Consider the following 18,793-nt stretch of genomic DNA (forward strand, 5'->3'; position numbering starts at 1 on the left):
TTGCATATTAACAGCTATCCACATACATGATCTCACAACTACTGCTGCAGTCATACTGCTAGTATCACTTTAGATGCTGCTCCAGATGGCTGCACTGGTTCTGCACTTCACTGTACTGTGTAAGGGACATTTGAAGGCTGGAGTTTACCACTCACAACACCTTTATCAGTAACTGGAGTCAGACACCAGATAGGCAACAGGGGGCAACATGTGGGTGAAGCTGAGGTGGCATTAGAAAGTGACAGCAATCAATATTGGCATTAAAGGAATTGAAGTTAACTAGTATTAAAGAGTATTAAACACTGTATTTCCAGAGAGGTGGGTGGTCTTTCAGTCAACTTTTTCTGTTCGGCTTTGGGCCACTAGTCAAACTTTATCTTAAAGCTACAGTCAATACTTTGGTTTTAGCATTCACTGCAACAACACCCCCAAATCCTCAGATGTCCTCACAAGTTACAGTTGATACAGTTCAAAACTCAACACCTTTCAAATATCTTAGTCTCATGCGATCTTTATCCGAGAGTAGCAGGAGAAAAACCTCAGGATCAGGTGTTGTTGGAGACTTTCAACTTCCTTGAAAGATGTTATAAATAATGAAAGCCCTACTGTCAACCATACATATATTATTGTCCTTCAGGAGTGATTCTCTGGCCAGTTTCAGTCCACATGGTGGAGATGTGCCTTCAGAAATCTGCTCTCTCTCCTCGCCTCTCTGACTGCTTAAAACCCTGGAGGAAAAGCCTGTACGAAGCAGCCAGACTATCAGACTCCAAGAGCACCGGGACCCCCCAACCCTCATCATTTCCCCCCTCCACATGAGTCAAAGAGCCCTTCTTCTCCATGCCAGCTGACTGCAGGAGGAAAGAGAGGAGAGCAGGGGGGGGGCCTGGTGGGTCGAAGTAAGGGGGGCACAGTAGCTTGGTGGGGGTGGATGAGGGGGAAGTGATAGAGGGGAGAGTGCTGAGTTTGAAACCAGCCTCAGATCTCACCAGCTGTGTTGTGCATTCTCTAACTGACCATCCGCTAATCCCCGCCTCTGAGCAGCGATTGTCCAATCAGAGCTTAGCAACCGACCAAAAACAAGAGAGTAAGGAATAGATTAAAAGATGTGTTTATCAGCACTAAGTGGCCATTGTTAATATGCCCAGCTGATTATAACTACAGTAAGCTGTAACTGAGTGCATTGTTGCTTCAGGCATTAGTGATTTTTTTTTTTATTCACAAGGTGTCCCATTGCTTAAGCCATTCATCAGTTTAACAGCCTAGCATGTCCCTGCATTACAGGTTAGGTTAAATAAAGTTCATAACTAGCACACTGTGGTGTTTACTGTGTGGAAGCCTTGTGAATGCTATACGTGTTTAGGCTAACGTTAGCAGCTCTACCTTTCTCTTTATTGGATTTAGTGAAGTTTGAACTCTAGCAGCCTCAGCCAGTGCTAGCCAAGATAGCATTATACCTGGTAAAACATATCTGTGAGCGCCCATGCTAAAATACTTCTTCTATTGTAACGTTAAAAGTGAAAACATACTGTTGGGAAAGACAAACAAGTAAGCTGAGCAGCCAAACAGGGTTATAACACATAGCAACAGCTAACTAGCTTTACACTGCAATTCAAGAACAATGCTCTCTCTTTATTTCTATGTATTATATATATTAAATAAAAGTATTTTGTGCATTTTATTTTATGTAATTATTTAATTGTTAGCCCTCTCAGTTTGTCCAGTTCCTAGTGTTGCCTGCCTGTGTTTGCTCACCTCATTTTATTCAATTCATGTGAACGTAGCATAACAGGGTTCTTGTTTTAAAACGAGTCAGCTGAAAACATTAAAGTCAGTTAAAGACAGTGTTTTCAACTAACTAATGGCGCTATTGTTAGCTTAGTAAGCCAGCTAGCTACAGTTGATAATATTGGCCGGCAACAGCTGGCAAAATCAATGGTCGCCAGTTAAAAATTAGCAGCCTGCATTTGTCTATTTGCAATGTTATCAATGTAAAATTTACATGTGCCGTATGTGAAAGAAAAGCTTCACAGGAAATTTGGATTATTTCTATGAAAAAATGAGAAAACATTAATTTATTGTGTCAAAAATTGTTAAGCGTAATATTTGGTTCACCGCAGATTCCGTGAGTAACAGCACACCTAAAGATGCTGTAATAAATACTTCTACCACCAGATTCAGCCTCAGACCTCACTAACACACACACACACAGCCAATCCTCCATTTCCCTGTCTCACATCACATAACACCTGAACCGCGCACACAAACAAACACATACGTCCAAAGTGTTAAAGACGAGACCCACCTGCTAATCGCTTAGACAGTCTGGCTACTGTAACCAGCACATACACATGCATAACCCCCATACACACACATAATTAATGGACACACATATTAACAGTGCACACACTTGCCACGAGCACCTTCTACACACAAAGTGAGGCGAGGTTTCCCTCCACGTTTCCTCCCCCATGGGCTGGAACATGTTCCTGCAGCACAGTGCACCCTCACAGCCCTTTGCTGAACAAGCAGCACTATTTCTAATAAGCCAGAAAAATAAATACGGAAAGTCAAATTATACTCTGACTCATATTGCATCGCGTGTTAAACTGACACACAATAACAAGTCATTCACATGAGCTACCAACGGTTATGATTAATGAAACGGGATGAAAATACTCATTTAATTTAGGCTTTGGGATCATACTGACACAAATAAAAAAAATAAAATGAGAAAACCAGTAAAGAGAAACATTTATTTTTGACTAGAAGGTATGTGGAGGCAGATGAGAGAGGAGTGTGTTTGGAGGAAAGGGATGTTGGAAGTCTGACGAGTGAAACTCCAGAACAGGATGCATCAGGGATGTGTCAAAGCTGAGCCTGATGGAATAGCTGGCACCCTTTAGGCATGTAGTAGCACAGGGACACACACACATATACAAATACACACAGAAACACACGTTTAGCAGCTAGACGGGCAGGCGTCCATCACTCGCGACGCTCCTCTCCTGCCTCTCCGGCCCTGGCAAATTAGCAGGAATTCGTTGGGGAGGGCCGATTGTTTTCTCTTTAAACGGGACTTGTTTTCGCTGGGGAAGTCTCTCTCCTGCATGAATATTGTGTGAATGGAGGTGAATGGAGGCCTTCATAAGCTGCGAGGTGGCTGTGGTCTCCGCTGCCACGCTGCCAGCCACGCGTCCTCTCCCACAACTCTCATGCTGATTGGCCCTCCTGGAGGAAAGACTCTTCAAGGCCTCGGCTTCAGCAAGTCTCAAACTGCACACGACTGCAGAATGACTTCGGACAAGTCATAGTAAACAACTGGTTTACCAACTATGATTGTGTGGGTAAATTAAAGCTGCAGTAGGTATTTTTATAAAAAGAACTTTTTGTCATATTTGCTGAAAGTTTCACTATATCCTGACGGTAGTACACGAGACAAATAATGTGTGAAAAAAATCAGGTTCCTCTGGCTCGTTCTAGTTCTCCTGATGACATTTGGAAGAATCCACCGGGCCTGAACGAAAATAACTAATCAGAGCCGAGAAAGATAGAAAGACGCTTTGGGCTGGTCTAAGGACCTGGAAATGCGACTTAACAATGAACTATCTTTCTTGGCTCTGATTGGTTGTTTTTTTTAGACGTGGTAGATTCTTGAAAATGTCTTTAGAAACACTAGGAGGATTTTTTCACAGATTATCTGTCTCAGGTACAATTTTTAGGATATAGTGAATGTTTCCGCAAATATGATAAAAAAGTTATATATATAAAAGTTAGGTATGCGGCTTTAATAAATAAAACATTGTAATGAGTTGCTTGAAAAAGTGTATTCTCTGTTTTATATTATTATGTATTCTGTCACATGAAGCAACCTGGTCCCATTAAATTTCATCACAGTAAATTTGATGGTTATGCATGATGACACTAAAATGCAGAGATTACTTTCCTTACATTATGTACAAGATATGAAACTAGAAACAGGGCATGGAGTGTGAAATAACATGATAAGATTTATAAGCACACCTATTCAGGGATCCAGTTCATTATTAGTACTTATTATTAATTCATTACACTTCTGTTATATACTGTAATTTACCTATTTGAATGTCTTATTCTCTATTTTCTTTGTTTTATACTGTAGTATGATTAACATATTTTTACACACTCTTCCATTTTTCTATATATATATATATATATATTGTTGTTGTAATGTAATGCACATATTTTAACAATCTTAAAATTATTTTTATTTTCATAATGTCTTATGTAGCAACTTGAGCAACTGTAACACAATCAGTTTCCCCCCGGGGATCAATAAGGTATTTCTGATTCAGATTTTATTAAAGTTTGATCAATCATGGAGCAGTTCTCAACTCTCAACTCTCAACTCCAAAATCATTTGTGTTTAAGGTTTATTAAACTTTTACTAAAGACCATAATCATCAACAGTGACCAAGACCTTGCCCAACGTTGAGTACTTTGCTGTGATTCACAGGGCTGGACCATGGATGCATTAACAGAGCCAGATATGGCACGGTGAGTCAGCCCTGCTCCCTATTTGTCCCAACAATTTGTCCTGCCAACTATGGAGGATGGAAACTGCCAAAATCAAAAATAAATAAATGACCCAATAGCTAAATAAATAAGTAAATATGCCATTAAATGCACGGAAATGATATGTAAAATATAGGCATTAATTCATTTATAAATGTGACATCAACTGATATTTATGTTTTAATTAACTTATGTATTTATTTATTTATGTACTGATTTATTTATGACTTTTCCCTTTGCACCAAACTTATTTATTTCTTTATTATTCTGTTCCTTGATTTACTGTCACAGGCTGGGGCACTTATGTTAAGTAATCTTTGGCAGAAGTGTTGTATTTTTGAACAAAATGAAGCTCTGTGAAGACCTTTCACACACTTTTCGATTTTGTCAAAAGTGTGAAATTTGTGCAAATAAATACAAATGAATAACTGCGATGAATTGAGGCCGTTCAGGCCGGAGTCTCAGCCACTGTGTTGCTCTGTCACCAGGACAAGTGGACCTCCCATTCTCCTTTCAAAAACAATATGCTTCATTTCACTTTGCTTCACACTCACACAGTTACGCACATTCACACCTGGGAGCTGCCCAGTAACCACAGTCCTCTGCTGGTTCGACACCAAGCAGTAATAGCAGGTTGAGTGCCTTGCTTAAGGGCAACACACATGCACGTGCACACGCACACACGCACACACACACACACACACTCCACTGGCCTGGTTCTTGCAGCTGCTCTTGGCATCTCGACCTCTGCAATTCAAGTCTGACGTTTCTATTAATCACATTCACATCCTCTCTAAATCTCCTTTTTTCTGCTCGCTCTAGTTTTCCAGGAAGAGTTGTGTGTCCCCTGTCATGTTCTCCATGGCGATCATCCTGTGTGACAGGTGTGTTTACATCGAGGTTCTGAGGCAGCTAATGAGAAAAGACTCAATGGAACATGACGCTTTGAGAGATTTATGGATATTTTCCTTTTAATGTGACACACACAGAGTGGTGCATATGGAGTCAGTGCTGTCTGAGGATGATCAACTGTGAGTAAAGCAGGTGTGTGTGTGTGTGTGTGTGTGTGTGTGTGTGTTTGGGCTGGAAGACAGAGAGACCGCTCACAAATTGATAGAGTGAAATAAATCTAAAGAGATGTCCCTTGCATGCATGCTCACTGTTTATTCAGTGTCTTCTCGAGTGTGTTTGCGGGCACTTGTGCAGACCAATAAATGTGTGTGTACGCTGAGCACAGAAGGAGCGTGTCCATGGCAGTGTCATCTATCTCCACAACAGTGTGTCTGAATCACAGTGGTGTCTGGCCTCATGTCAGACACCGTTAAATCACACACCCTGCCCTCACTTCCAGTAACAGAAGCAAAGCGAGGGGGTACTGGTCGAAAAAACAAATACACCGCTTCTTTCTCTGTCTTTGTGCATGACGCTTTCGAGCCCGCCAGCACATGTGTTCATTGCTTCAAGCCCAAGTTCTGCTCTGTCATTGTTACTGTTTCATTAAAACGACTAATAGAAATATAACTGACTAGGATCAAAACACCAAGCTCAAGACATGTAGTTTTTAAACAACTGATTGAGTTCACTTCTTGTGTGACTACAGTATATTCATATATTCAACCAGGTTTATAGGAAGTGCAGAATCTCCTCATTAAACACACACACACACACACACACACACACAGGCACTGAGCAGACATTCAGCAAGTTACAACAACCACTGTTTCCCTTCATCTCAGTCAGACAAAACATTATTCTGGGAGAAAGGGACTTCATCGTCCCTCCATGTGGTGATGGGATCATTGAACAGCAATGCAGAGTTACAGTGATGAGCAAATGAAAATATTCAAACTCAGTCATAACTGTGCTAATGTAATCAAAAGGCAGTGTCAAGCAACACTAAGAACACAAAACTTATGAATAAGACAACTAAGCAAGGCACTGCTGCCCCACACTGCCTATTATAGGACTGTGTGTTTGTGAGTTAGATACTATCAAATTTTGTTTCAGTGTTTGTGTGTAGAAATAAAACTACAATATGTGTTACTGACATAAACAGTGAAAAGAACTGTTACAGTATACGGCGTCTGCTGTGAACAGGTGGCAAAGTGCCTGAGCAAGTTCACTGAAGTAGGCCACTGAATATGGCTGAAAGCTTAGTTATTAAATATTTAACACAGATTTGTGATCATGAGTGAATCTCACAAGGCTGATGGCCTTGATACTATACTAACTATTGCACCAAGCACCCCAACATGAACTGCTTGTATGTGGTGATTAATTATCCAGTCACTTTGATGATCTATGATGATTGATTGATGATGAGGTTAAGGAAAATAAGAAAAAAAAGGTATGAAATTGTTTTTATATTAGTTGTTTGTTCTGTAGTTTTTCTTTATTTGATCCAAAGAGGGATGTCATTAGGTGCTACTTATATTTTATTAGCAGCTCAGTCACATAATATGATATTGTTGCTATTGTAATATTTTTACCACAATATTCTAAAAGTGAAAATGTTATAATCTGATAACACTCATTCAAAAGACCAAAGTGAAATGAATATCTTAAATGTCTGATCTCAGGAGTGATGTTTCTCTTCAGAATGACAAACACAATCAAAGTGCACATTTAGCAGCTCACACACGTGAAATCTGATCCAGATCTATGACTCTAGGTCGGTCTGATCCTCACCACAACTCGACCGTGTGTCTGTCTGCAGGTGTTTCACTGTGACCCAGTCCATCCAGCACTCAGTGTGGCAGCTGCTGCAGCTGGGCCACTGCAGGAACCAGCTGTGTGTGTGTGTCCGTCCAGCCAGCTGTGAGGAGAGTGAGAAGTCTTTTCCACCGTAGTCAGCAGCACCTGGGCCAGCTCAGGGCAGAACCAGCAGCCAGGCCGCCAGGCCACCCAGCTTATCCTGTGGCCTGTTAGTCCCAGACTGTCTTATTGTTGTTTTAAGGAAAAAATCCCCCTCAGATACTCTTACACTGCTCATCAGTCTGCAATGTTCTCTGCATTCCACGAGTTCATTTGAGATGAAGTCTTGTAACTCACTCTTTAGTTGCACCCATCTTCCCTCAACCTGTTCCTCTCCTACATTTCCCTGTTCCCCCGTTGTATTCAAGTGTGGGCAATACAAGTAGCACATTCTTTAAATTACACTTTTAGAGGAAGACTGAGTTCTGGCAGAGGCAAGGTGCACAGGAAAGGGAGACAATCTGTTTTTGAATAATATTTTTGAAGCATTTTATGGGACACTGCAGTGGAAACAATCTTAAAGGATCGAAAATCCAGCAACACCTGTAGTATTACAAGCAACTTTATTGCAAGACTGAATGTCTTTCTTTTATCTTTTAATCATAATTTGCCTATTTAAGACTGTATTTTATTAAGAGGAGGTCATGTTTTTTTTTTGTGATATATAAAAACAGGATTTGAAGAAACATATTTTTGTATGTTAAAGCAATGCCTCAAAAAAGTATTGTTTGGTATCTGTTCCAAAACCTCTACGTTTCGGTACCTTACATTCTGGTTTAATATGTCAGCTGTATTATATTGCATGCTTTTAAGCAGATAATGAATAATGATGATCTTGTATAGAATTTCTCTCAAAACAGAGCTCTTCATCTCTACCTTAATATCACTGTCCCTGGCAAAAGACTGCCGTTTGAATATTTGAAATTAATTTGAAGAAGAATTTCCTTCTCTGTGTGACTTGGAGTTCCAAAACCATCCAAGGAAATAGCAGTTTTAATTATGTTTACCACTTCAGTTGACGACATGTTGGCCTAACACCCAAATTCCACTAGTGCGTCTGCCGTTAAATGCATCCCTGTCCTCGCCACAAAACCGTGCTTTAATGACACCCTCATCTCAGGGCAGACACAAGCCTGCTGCAGTTGATACATGTTTTATCTCATTCCTTCCCTCTCAGGTGGAGAATCGCTACGTTAAAGCAAGCCGGCATTACTCCTGACAGGGTTGGAGGCACCTTTTAGCATGATCAACAAGCCGTGAAAACCCTTGCTCAGGGAAAGAGTGGCGTTAAAGTGGCATCCGAGCCCTGTCTCCTTCCCCCCCCCCCCCCCCCCNNCCCCCCCCCCCTCTCTTCTTTTACCTTGGATAAACAGAACACAGCCTGCTATTCACGTCACATCTTGCCAGTAGCCATCACCTCGATGGGAGCCAGTGCTCTGCGAACGGTCTGGTGTTGAGTTCCACCAATAGGGACAGGTTACCGGCTCCCACTGCCAACAATGTCCGTGGAGTGCAAATGTTTATTTAAAAAGTTATGTTCGAGTATTGATTTTATTTCATTTTCCCTCCTCCTAGCCCGCTTACTCTTGGCTCAGATAAAGTGCCTGTCCATCATGAGGTTTTCCCGCTGGAGCCAGGCGTGTTGTCTGTCTCATAAAAGCTGCTACTATAGTATAATGTAGCCCCATGCCCCAAAATGTCCGCCTTCCCTCTCCAATGTAGTGTGTGGGCCCTATCCAAGAAAAATATGTTAGGGGGCCTCACTTCTTATATTAGTCTGGACATAGAATATCTCACCTACTGGTAGGAAAAATATCATAGTTAACATTAATACCTGATATGTCCCTTTGCCCACTTTTCTTATTTTATACCCTGACCCCGTATTTGTATTCAATTAGCTTTAAATGGGTTTACGTTTAATATATGGAGTCACACTAACATTCCCTCTTCCCTAAACACATAAAATAAAATATATTGTCTTTCGCTCCTTCTGTAAGAAGTGCTGCTCACTTTCTGCTGGCCCTAACAGGTTGGTGGGTTCTGAAATAGCTCCGCCGCCACACACATGACGAGAGCCAGACGTCCTGTCCCGCCTTGCGGTGCTCTCGAAGGCCCGGCTCAGACAAAAGAGAACTTTTTAATGTCTCGATGGATGAGCTTCTGTTGATTTAAGTTTAAAGGTGAAATTGGATTCTAGCAGGTAAAGTGGTTATTAAATAAAAAAAAGACAAAACATTTAAATCCCAAAATCCTGTAATGTGACCAAAGGAAATCAAAGACACTCAGAAGATGAACTTAAAGAGGGCTGGGGGGGAGTCAGGTGATATTTCAGTGTAGTTGCTTAACCTGTTTGGACGTAGACTGCAATCACACTTCCAATGTTAGAGTCAAACGTTTCTCCTGAAAGTGAGTCATTATTCCAAACATTTTTTGAACAAATTGGTTGAAAGGACGTATTAGAGTGAACAAGGACTTGTTTATCTCCACAATTACAACTCTAAAAAGGATTAAAGGTGCAGAGATTTCGAATACAAAGTCTATTGATTTGTCTAACTCAGACTAGCTAAAGCCTCGTATTAACTTTAGACTGTAATTTGTCTGCCATCACTTCCATAGGAAGCATATTAAGACGGGATGCTTTAATGGTCAGTATAATCCTCAGGAATGATTAAAGCCAACAAAAACTGGTTAAAAGTTAAAAGTGAGCATATCCTTTAATTTTATTACATTTTATTATTAAGTTGAGGAGCACAGGGTCCAATGTGGTCCAGTTGGGGTTATCTTCACTTTCTTTATTGTGCATTTGTTATATACATTTTTAACTCGACTTGAGTACACATTTGGACTGCATTATTTTTGGTTTTTGGACCTCTATCTAAAACACATAACTGGTTTTAATAGAAAGAAAAAATGATTTTCAACTTAGTTTTCAAGAAACCAGAATGCTGTGGGTGGCTGTATATTGTTAATTGGCCTTCTAGCTGCAGATGACACTTCGTAAAGCAGGTGACTCTGAACCAGTGAGAATGAGAAACCTACAGCTCGGCAGGTGCATTTTATGTGAAAATCTTGCCTTATGTGACTTTTAATTCACTGTTCTAATTAACCAGCCTTTCTATATGGTGACCTCACTAAAACATCCCATGACTGGCTGCTTTCACGTACATGTAAATTCAAGTTAAATCCCTTCACACAGGCTCGCTCTGTATGGTTTTTGAGAATGTGGTTCATTTTGCGTGACCTCCATGGATCTCCTCCTCATTATACATCCTCCCTGTTTTCCCACAACAGCACCAAACAGCCAAGATCAACTCGATGCTCAGAGACAGTCATTTACAGCCGTGCCAGCGCCCTGTTTTACTGTGCCAGTGACTTTAATAAGACTGGAGGACTCTTCCAAGAGTAATCGTAGAGGTCCTGAACCCCAAGCTTCTTCCATGATACTATTGTCTCACAGCTTTAGTGCGGCACAAGGGGAGGCACTGTTACCCTGGCATTAGGACAGAGTTCAGATCCAGCTGTGTATTTTTAAATGCATAGAGTTCAGTTTGTGGGAGTGCAAGCATGCATTCAGGCGTAACTACAGTACATGCATGCAAACATACATGCACGGCGCACGGCGTATTGACTACTACTGAATATGTCTATACTGAAAATAATGACTAACGAGTTTGTAAACTGTATTCTTTTCTTTGGAAGGGGATTTCAGTGATTGCAAGAGCCTCAACAGATGTAATTTTTTTCAACCATCACACAATATCACCCGATCTCTTTTCAAATAAATCATTTCGAATGCAAACTATTGCATTTGCAATTGCACTGCCCCTTGAATCTGATTAGTTTACTTATTTTGGCATAAATATCGAGCACAATACTTCTCATATCTAAGCATTGGCTCATAAATTGAGCAATTATGGCGGCAAAAATTGCTGTTTGGTCTGCCGCTGAAGCTTATAAACCTATCAGACGGGGTATTAAACAATCTGGGAGTCGCCGAGTTATGCCCTCTTTGCTTCTCATTTTCCCCAACATTTACAGCGAAACTGTGTGAGAATCCATCTGAAACAGGTCAGATAAAACTGTTGCAAAAGTCGCACGTTTTTGTACGCTTGAAGAGTTTCTTTGAAATTGCTGGAAGCAGATTATCTCAACTTCGTCTCCTTAAAGGTAACACATCTGACTTTTAACGTTGGCAGTGGTACAGTATAAAAAGATCCTTTTTCAATCTATGACCACTATCAGTGAGTCCAAGAGACTAGAAGGAGTAGCCCTGCTCCTCACCTATTTTCCTCATTAATTATGGTAGCCTGTACAATTTTTACTAAAGCAACAGTGAGCTTTGACAGACACAAGTGAAGTGCCGATACAAACAGGTGTCAAACGAGTGGAAAGCAAATGCTTCCACATAAATGTACTATTTGATACAATTAACATTCATGCTCAGTCCGTGTGACTGTGATTTAAAAAAAATCTTTGATTGCAGGAAAAAAAAAAGACTTTGAAATAAGGTCTATAATTGAGGCTGTGTCAATAGGCTAATAGGCTAATTGTGGTAAGAAGTGTGCATTTAAACACTGTGGTGATACTGCAGTATTTAAGAAGAAACAAAAAAGCCAGGTGACTGAGAATGCCAGTAACTAGGCAAAGCAGGCAACTGAATTGAAAAAAAATTAAAAATAATTTCCGTTTTAAACACTTGCCCCCAGGGTACCCCAGAATCCCAGGTACACTGTGTCTGTTTGATTTGATGAATTTGATTAATTGCAAATTTGTTTGTGTTATATGCATTAATAATTTTAAAAAGGTCCTCTAACAAGGTCCCCTGTAACTCTCTTGTAGAGAAGCACTGAGTCAAAAACTAGTTCATATTTTGATCACATGGGGAATATTGCAATATAAATCAGTTTAATTGGTTTACTTTAAGGTGACAAGATACATACTTAATGCATGGAGAAATGGTTGGGTTAATCCAGCTATGGCAGGACACGATAAGACTCTGTAATCCTTTGTCATATTCTTGACTCGATTACTATCAGTATCTTATTGAAAGTATCATCAGCTTTTCACTGTGTCCTTGGTACAAACGTATATGAAAAACAAACAACGAAAGAATTAAAACATATCAAACACTCAGTACAGTGTGAGTGCATGTACACCATTATTCTGGCATGATTTGGTTCACTTAGAAGGAAAGGTCACCACAATCAATACAGTTAATCGCTCACATTTACCCTGATTGGAATGATCACTTCCAGGATGAGAATGCCCCCTTCCACAGCACATGAGGGGTCAACTGAACAATTTGATAAGAATGAAAATGATGTGAATCATATACTATGGTCTTGACAGTCAACACAACTGTATGCCTATGGGAGGCCTTTGGGAGGATGTGTTAGACATCAGTCTCCACTACCACCATCAAACCCCCAAAAAGGGAATAGAATGCTGTTTATCTCTCCAGCAGCACTCCACAGACTTATGCAATTGATGCCAACAAGCGCTGGTTTTTTCTTAAATTTGTCACCTTAAATATGCATTCTTTGGGATAATTAATAATTATAATTATTCGACTCCTATGAGCTGAGTCATTTTTGTTTTCTATAAATTGCGGAGTAGACATTTTTACAGTCTCTCTTTATGCTGGAAAGGAACAGAAACAGGGTGATTAAAGTTAAAAAAGAAAGAAAGAAAATAAGGAAAAGATAGGGAAAAGATAGGGAATACAGTGAGACATAGTTATAGGCGGGACTTCGGTGAATGGGATGTGGCTCATTACCTGTTAATCAGATATTACCCTGCCACTGACGGGAGAATTAGGGAGCAATTATGTGTGTTAACCAGCTGACAGGCCTCGCTGGCACAAAGAAGCACTGGCTGCTCAGAGCTGGCACACTGGAGCGCTTTACAAACACATTATATCTGATCACACAGAAAGAAATACAGTGCGCGCACACACACAGAAATACAGTGCGCGCACACACACACAGCTAAGCGTACACACAGCACAGGCGGCGAAGACGCCACCTAACCGTGTCTCTACTGGATGATGATGATGATGAGCTGTGAACACACTGCGTCTGTCTCAGTCAAGGATGGATGGAAGCAGCTGACGAGTCTGGACCGTGAGAAGGAAGAGAAGAAGGTAGTGCTGTCAGCCCGTCCTGCTGAATTATGGGATTCGGAGTTTGACAGGGCAATGTTTCACAGCCTGTTTGTGTTTCAGAGGTATGCAGTCAACCTTACGCAGCAGAGGGTAATCTGTGGCACATGTGGCTCCAGGTTCTGACATTGGAATGGGAAGTTCATAATGCTTACCGTTAATCGCAGAAAACAGAAAACTCTGCCCACTTTTCATTAGTCGGATAGTTGCAGAAAACCAAAAACGTCCAACCCTGTTCGGGAGCTGCACCTTGTCACTGGGACGAAAGTATCACAGGACTGCTGCAACACTGACCTTTTCTGTTATAACAAAGGCATGAAACAGAGGTAGAGGGGCAAGTTTGTAGCGAGTTTATTTGTAAGTAACTGCTAACGTTATAGATCATCCATTGTATCTTTTTTTTGTGAAGTTGGAAGTAATTTATTTAATGTTTTGAATGAGACTGATGTTATACTGTATTGAAATAAATTAACTAAATGTTCCGACACATTCAGAATCATTGATACTTTTTCCATTATCATTTTACAGGCAGCTGTAATAGTCGACTATTGGCTTTAACTACCTTCCATCATATATAACCAAACTTGACACTTGGATTGTAATAACAGAGCAATATAATGGGTTGAAAGTGTGTGTCTATAAACACTGATTTTATTCCCAAGTCTGTGGTTTAGGTCTAATTTATTCATTTTTCCAACAATGTAGGTCAATGGGGAGGTCAACAGTCCTCTCCACATCGCTCCGGATTTCCAGAGACTCCTGCTTGTTCAGCCACGCCTATAGTTTTCAGTGGTCGGCTCAAATCCCTGAACAAGTTGATAAAATTTCTTTCATACTTACAGCCTGCCTGTTCCACTTGGAAATAACTGTACATCACTTTAAAGGGGAATTACAGCGAGAAAAAAAAAATGTATAAAGCCTTTTGTGGTTCCAGAGGGAGCATTTATCAGAAATCTGATAAACTGCCTCAAATGATGTCACTTGAGGCAGCGTCAGTTGGACTGAATACTACATGTTTTAAATGAAAACAAAATCTGGGGACACAGAGTAAGAAAGAAGCTCACCTAGCCTGCTCCTAGCATAACACACCCTAATCTCCTCCAAACTGTCTGCGGTTAAGTCGCATTGTGGGTAGTATAGCCACCAGGTTATACAGTGTTCTCTTTTAAGGAAGCTTAAAGATGCTGAAACTGCAGTATTTTCCGATGCTGTTAAAAGTTTGTTTACATCATTGATCAGTTCAGTAGTAAAAAAGTTATTTCTTTTCAAGTATGGTAAGCAACAAAAATAAAATGTGAACTTTTTATCAATAAGGGAAACCATGTGATTATGTATGTGAATTGAATGAACAACGTACGAAACGAACGAAAAAACAACCATGGATTTACCTTTAATAAATCTGCGCTAATATACAGAATACACCTCTATAAGTAAGTTCATATGTTTTAATTATCATTACCAAATATTTATATATTAATTGATAAAAAGTAGTCCTTCATAGGGAAAACTGTAGTATGCATGGAGACTATTTTTATTTTTTACGTGATTACATAGTATTTAGTATTTGATTACACAGTATATAGTATTATATATATATATAGTATATATAACAGCACAACAACAGTGCAGCTAATCTGATGTTAAAACTGGAACAAATGAGGCCTAAATGGAAAAATAAATATATGATAAATGTCCCTTTAGGCAAGTTATTAAACGGGCTGACAACAAGTGATGATGAAAGCAGTTTGCCACCGTCTGACAAGTGTTGACAGCTCACTGGTCTTCTCCTGCAATGCCTGGAAAATACAATGTGACTCAATGTGACTATGAGGATATAAACAAGTCCGTATATATGCTTCTATATCTTTCTCAATCTATAAATAACACCAATGTATCCCAGAAAGAAGTTGCAGTAGTCGTCTTGAAAACCAGCATTTCTTTAAATAAACTCAAAGCAAGCTGAGAAAACTTCAGTCTTGTCCACAGCTGGGCAGCTCTGCCTATTAGAGTTGACAAACGTCATTAAAATTCACTGCTCCAAATAACAAATCTTTCAGCAGCCACACACACACACACACAAACACACACACATACACACACACATACACATACACATGCACACACTCACACAGACCATGTAACCCGTAACACACAAATACACAGACACACACATACAACTTTTCAGCAACTCAGCCGAGACAGGGATATGCAAACCTCGGCAGAGGATGTCCGTTGGGACACCGTGGCCAGACTTGGGTTTCCCTCCTGGGACACACTCTGGCTAGCACACATGCTAATGCTTGGATTCCTCTCCAGCCTGTCCTTCAGTCTTCATAAAATAATCTGCTTCATCTGGGCCTCCAACCAGGCTTTTCACCACCTATTAGCTCTCAAATCTGTGGTGGTGACAAAAGAAAGGTTTTGACAAAGTGCCAAAACAGATTGTCACAACACGCTGGTTTTCAAAAAACTCCTCGCCCTACCTGATTACTTCCTCCGACTGAAGGACCGCTGATTGGTGGCCGCTTGAGAAAACTGAATGTCAAGAATGGTTTGCAAATGATTTAGTCATTCAAATCAGTCAGACAGTCAGTAGCAGAGAATGGAGACAGCTTAAGTTAGGTGTGCTATAGCCTCTGTGGCTAAAGACAAGCCGTCCGTGCAGCTGAGTAAAGCTCAACCACAATCTCTCAAAGGCCAACAACAGGAGTGCCAGCCTGCTCCAAGCAGGGCGGAAATTTGGCACTTTGGGAAGGTACAAGGTTTCGAGGTAGAAATGAAAGCTGCTAGCAGCCGCTTACCTCTGCTTTCCCTGCAGGAACTTTGTCATCACTGTACACTCAGCAAAATGATTTTGGATTACTTGGTCTAAAGCTAACAAATTATGTCAATTTTATTCAAATATACCAAACCTGCCTGGTACCTATAACCAGCATTCTCCAGGCCAACACTTTAAATGGGTCACACTTCAGTTACAGAAAACATTTCATTTCCATGTGTGCCCATGCAACATTTTGCATGAATAGCAATTATTGTCTGAATAAATACACATTTATGTTGTTGTAGCTGCTCAAAATATAAAAAGTTCAACTAAAAGAACAGTCATTTATTTTTTATAGGTCTTGTGTAGACAGCAGCTTTCATTAAAATAACAGAATGTCTGACGATTAGAACATTCAGTTGCTTCTGCTGCACTCAGGTATCAGGAAAATACAGCAATGGTAGAATTTTCCAACCAGTTCATCTAAAGTCCTGGTCACACCAACATTTAAAATGGCAAAACATCTTTGTTGTTGCAATGAGAGGATTTGCCTACATAGGCAAAAGTAAATCTGGGTGAATTTTTGTTTCAATTTTTGTTAATTTGCACTGTTGAACAAGCCGTTTTGTCAGCTGCCAGCTGAGCGTCCAACATGAAGGAAGCTATGACAGCTTATTAACTGTCCATCTGCCACTTAGACTGCAGGAATGATTCACGAACAGTTATGTGACAGTCAATGGTACAAGAACGTCTTTTGAATAATCTGTGTGAAATTATTGCTGTCCTATTAGCAACGATGAGCTAAGCTTACTGACAGTACTTCATTTTTTCCCCTCTTAAATAACGCTTTATTGAACGAAAGGATTTATAATCTTAAAATACCAGGGGCAAGTAAATGGCACAGTTCAGATAAAATAAGCTTGGGAAGCACTTGTGACTGACAAAGCACTAGCATGTTTCTAGCTGGCTAGCGTGTTAACAGTTCTCCACCTCCTGTCTGACCAGGCCTTAAAGGTGTTGAATTAGCATAGCAGTTTAGCAAGTATGCAGATGCATTCAAAAGTGACTCTTCTACCTATTATTACATACACAGAAATGTTGATTGAAACAACAGCATACAGGCCTTTTTCATGCTTCTCCTGCACACATTGTAATGCCTGCTGCACTGTAGTGCTATGGAGGACTGCTTGGCCTACAAAACAGACAGCATGGAGACTGACTGACTGCTGACATACATGGCACAGGGAACATGCCGGCTTTTGTCAGACTTCCACATGTGTTTCCAATGGGGGGGATATTAGATTCCGGGCTGGTACTGAGTGTCGGCTACAGCTGAGACACATGTGCGCAAAAGGGCCTTGTCTGGCACATAGACACATTATGCGTACACACAAAATACGGTACAAGATGTAGACAGGTCGTGATAGGAGTGTGGTGGCAGTGGGTCACCCTGAGTGTGTGTGTGTGTGTGTATGCACAGGGTTCAGGTTACCGTGTGGCTGCTGAATGTCTAATGAGGGAGGATGTCAGTCTTGTTTGAGAAGCGGGTGTGACAGCAATGAGATTCAGAGGAAAATGAAACCTCAGCAGAAATGATTATGTACACAGTAGTAGCCATTTTATTAAATATGAGCTTGTCCTGCTTTTGGTCAGCGGTATACTGCTGTGAGGACTTTTTTAATGTTACAGGCTACATTAGTGAATCGGCATTGTAAGACGAAACTAAATCAGAGTGTTTACTTGGCCATTCCTTGAAATATTCATGTGGGAAACATTGCTCCAAAAAACATTGGTAAAACTGCATCACTGGCTCTGCAACCAGACCGTATTCAAAGTTTGATTTCTGCAAAGGTCACAATAGAAGAAGAAGCAAATAGGCTAATAATTGTGTCTGAGTAGGTCGACAATTGGATGAGGACAATCTGAGGTATCGCTTATTATTATTAGAATTAATCCCCCTGAAACGCGGATTTTAACTGCAGTAACTACATAACGTCATCATCGTTATTACATTTATTATCACTTTCATCTTTTTTTGTGTATTTTATTCCTGTTTATCATTTTTGTATATGTGAAGTCACTATTGTTGTAGCACAAAAAAATGTCCTCCATTGATTTCCCATTAAAAAGTCTGGCGTTTTGTAAAATACACATAACCACAGAGTTACAACTAAAACTATGGTCAAAGCCTAGCTTAGCATAACTGAAAGCAGGAGAAAAGAGCTAGCCTGGCTACGGCCAAATTCAAAATCATCCAAAGTTCACAAATTAACATGTATCTTATTTGTGTCATTTGTACAGAAACAGTCTTTAAAAAACAGCAATTGTTTCATGGGGAGTTGTGCTGTAACTAATGAGTCTAAGCTAGGCAAAACCCGCTAGGCTAAACACGTCCAGACTCCAACTCTGTTACTTAACACAGACAGGAATGTGGTATCAATCTTTTGATTTCACTCTGGGAAAGACATTGTGTGTTGACCGCAGTAATAGCTTTGTAGTTTACGCAGAATGCTAAACATTTTTGAGCTAGCAAACACATTGTTGGCTAACCAAAACTTTTTAAA

This window comes from Morone saxatilis, unplaced genomic scaffold, assembly GCF_004916995.1.
Source record: "Morone saxatilis isolate NCDOM2014 unplaced genomic scaffold, NCSU_SB_2.0 Contig1, whole genome shotgun sequence".
In the NCBI taxonomy this organism is placed as follows: domain Eukaryota; kingdom Metazoa; phylum Chordata; class Actinopteri; family Moronidae; genus Morone; species Morone saxatilis.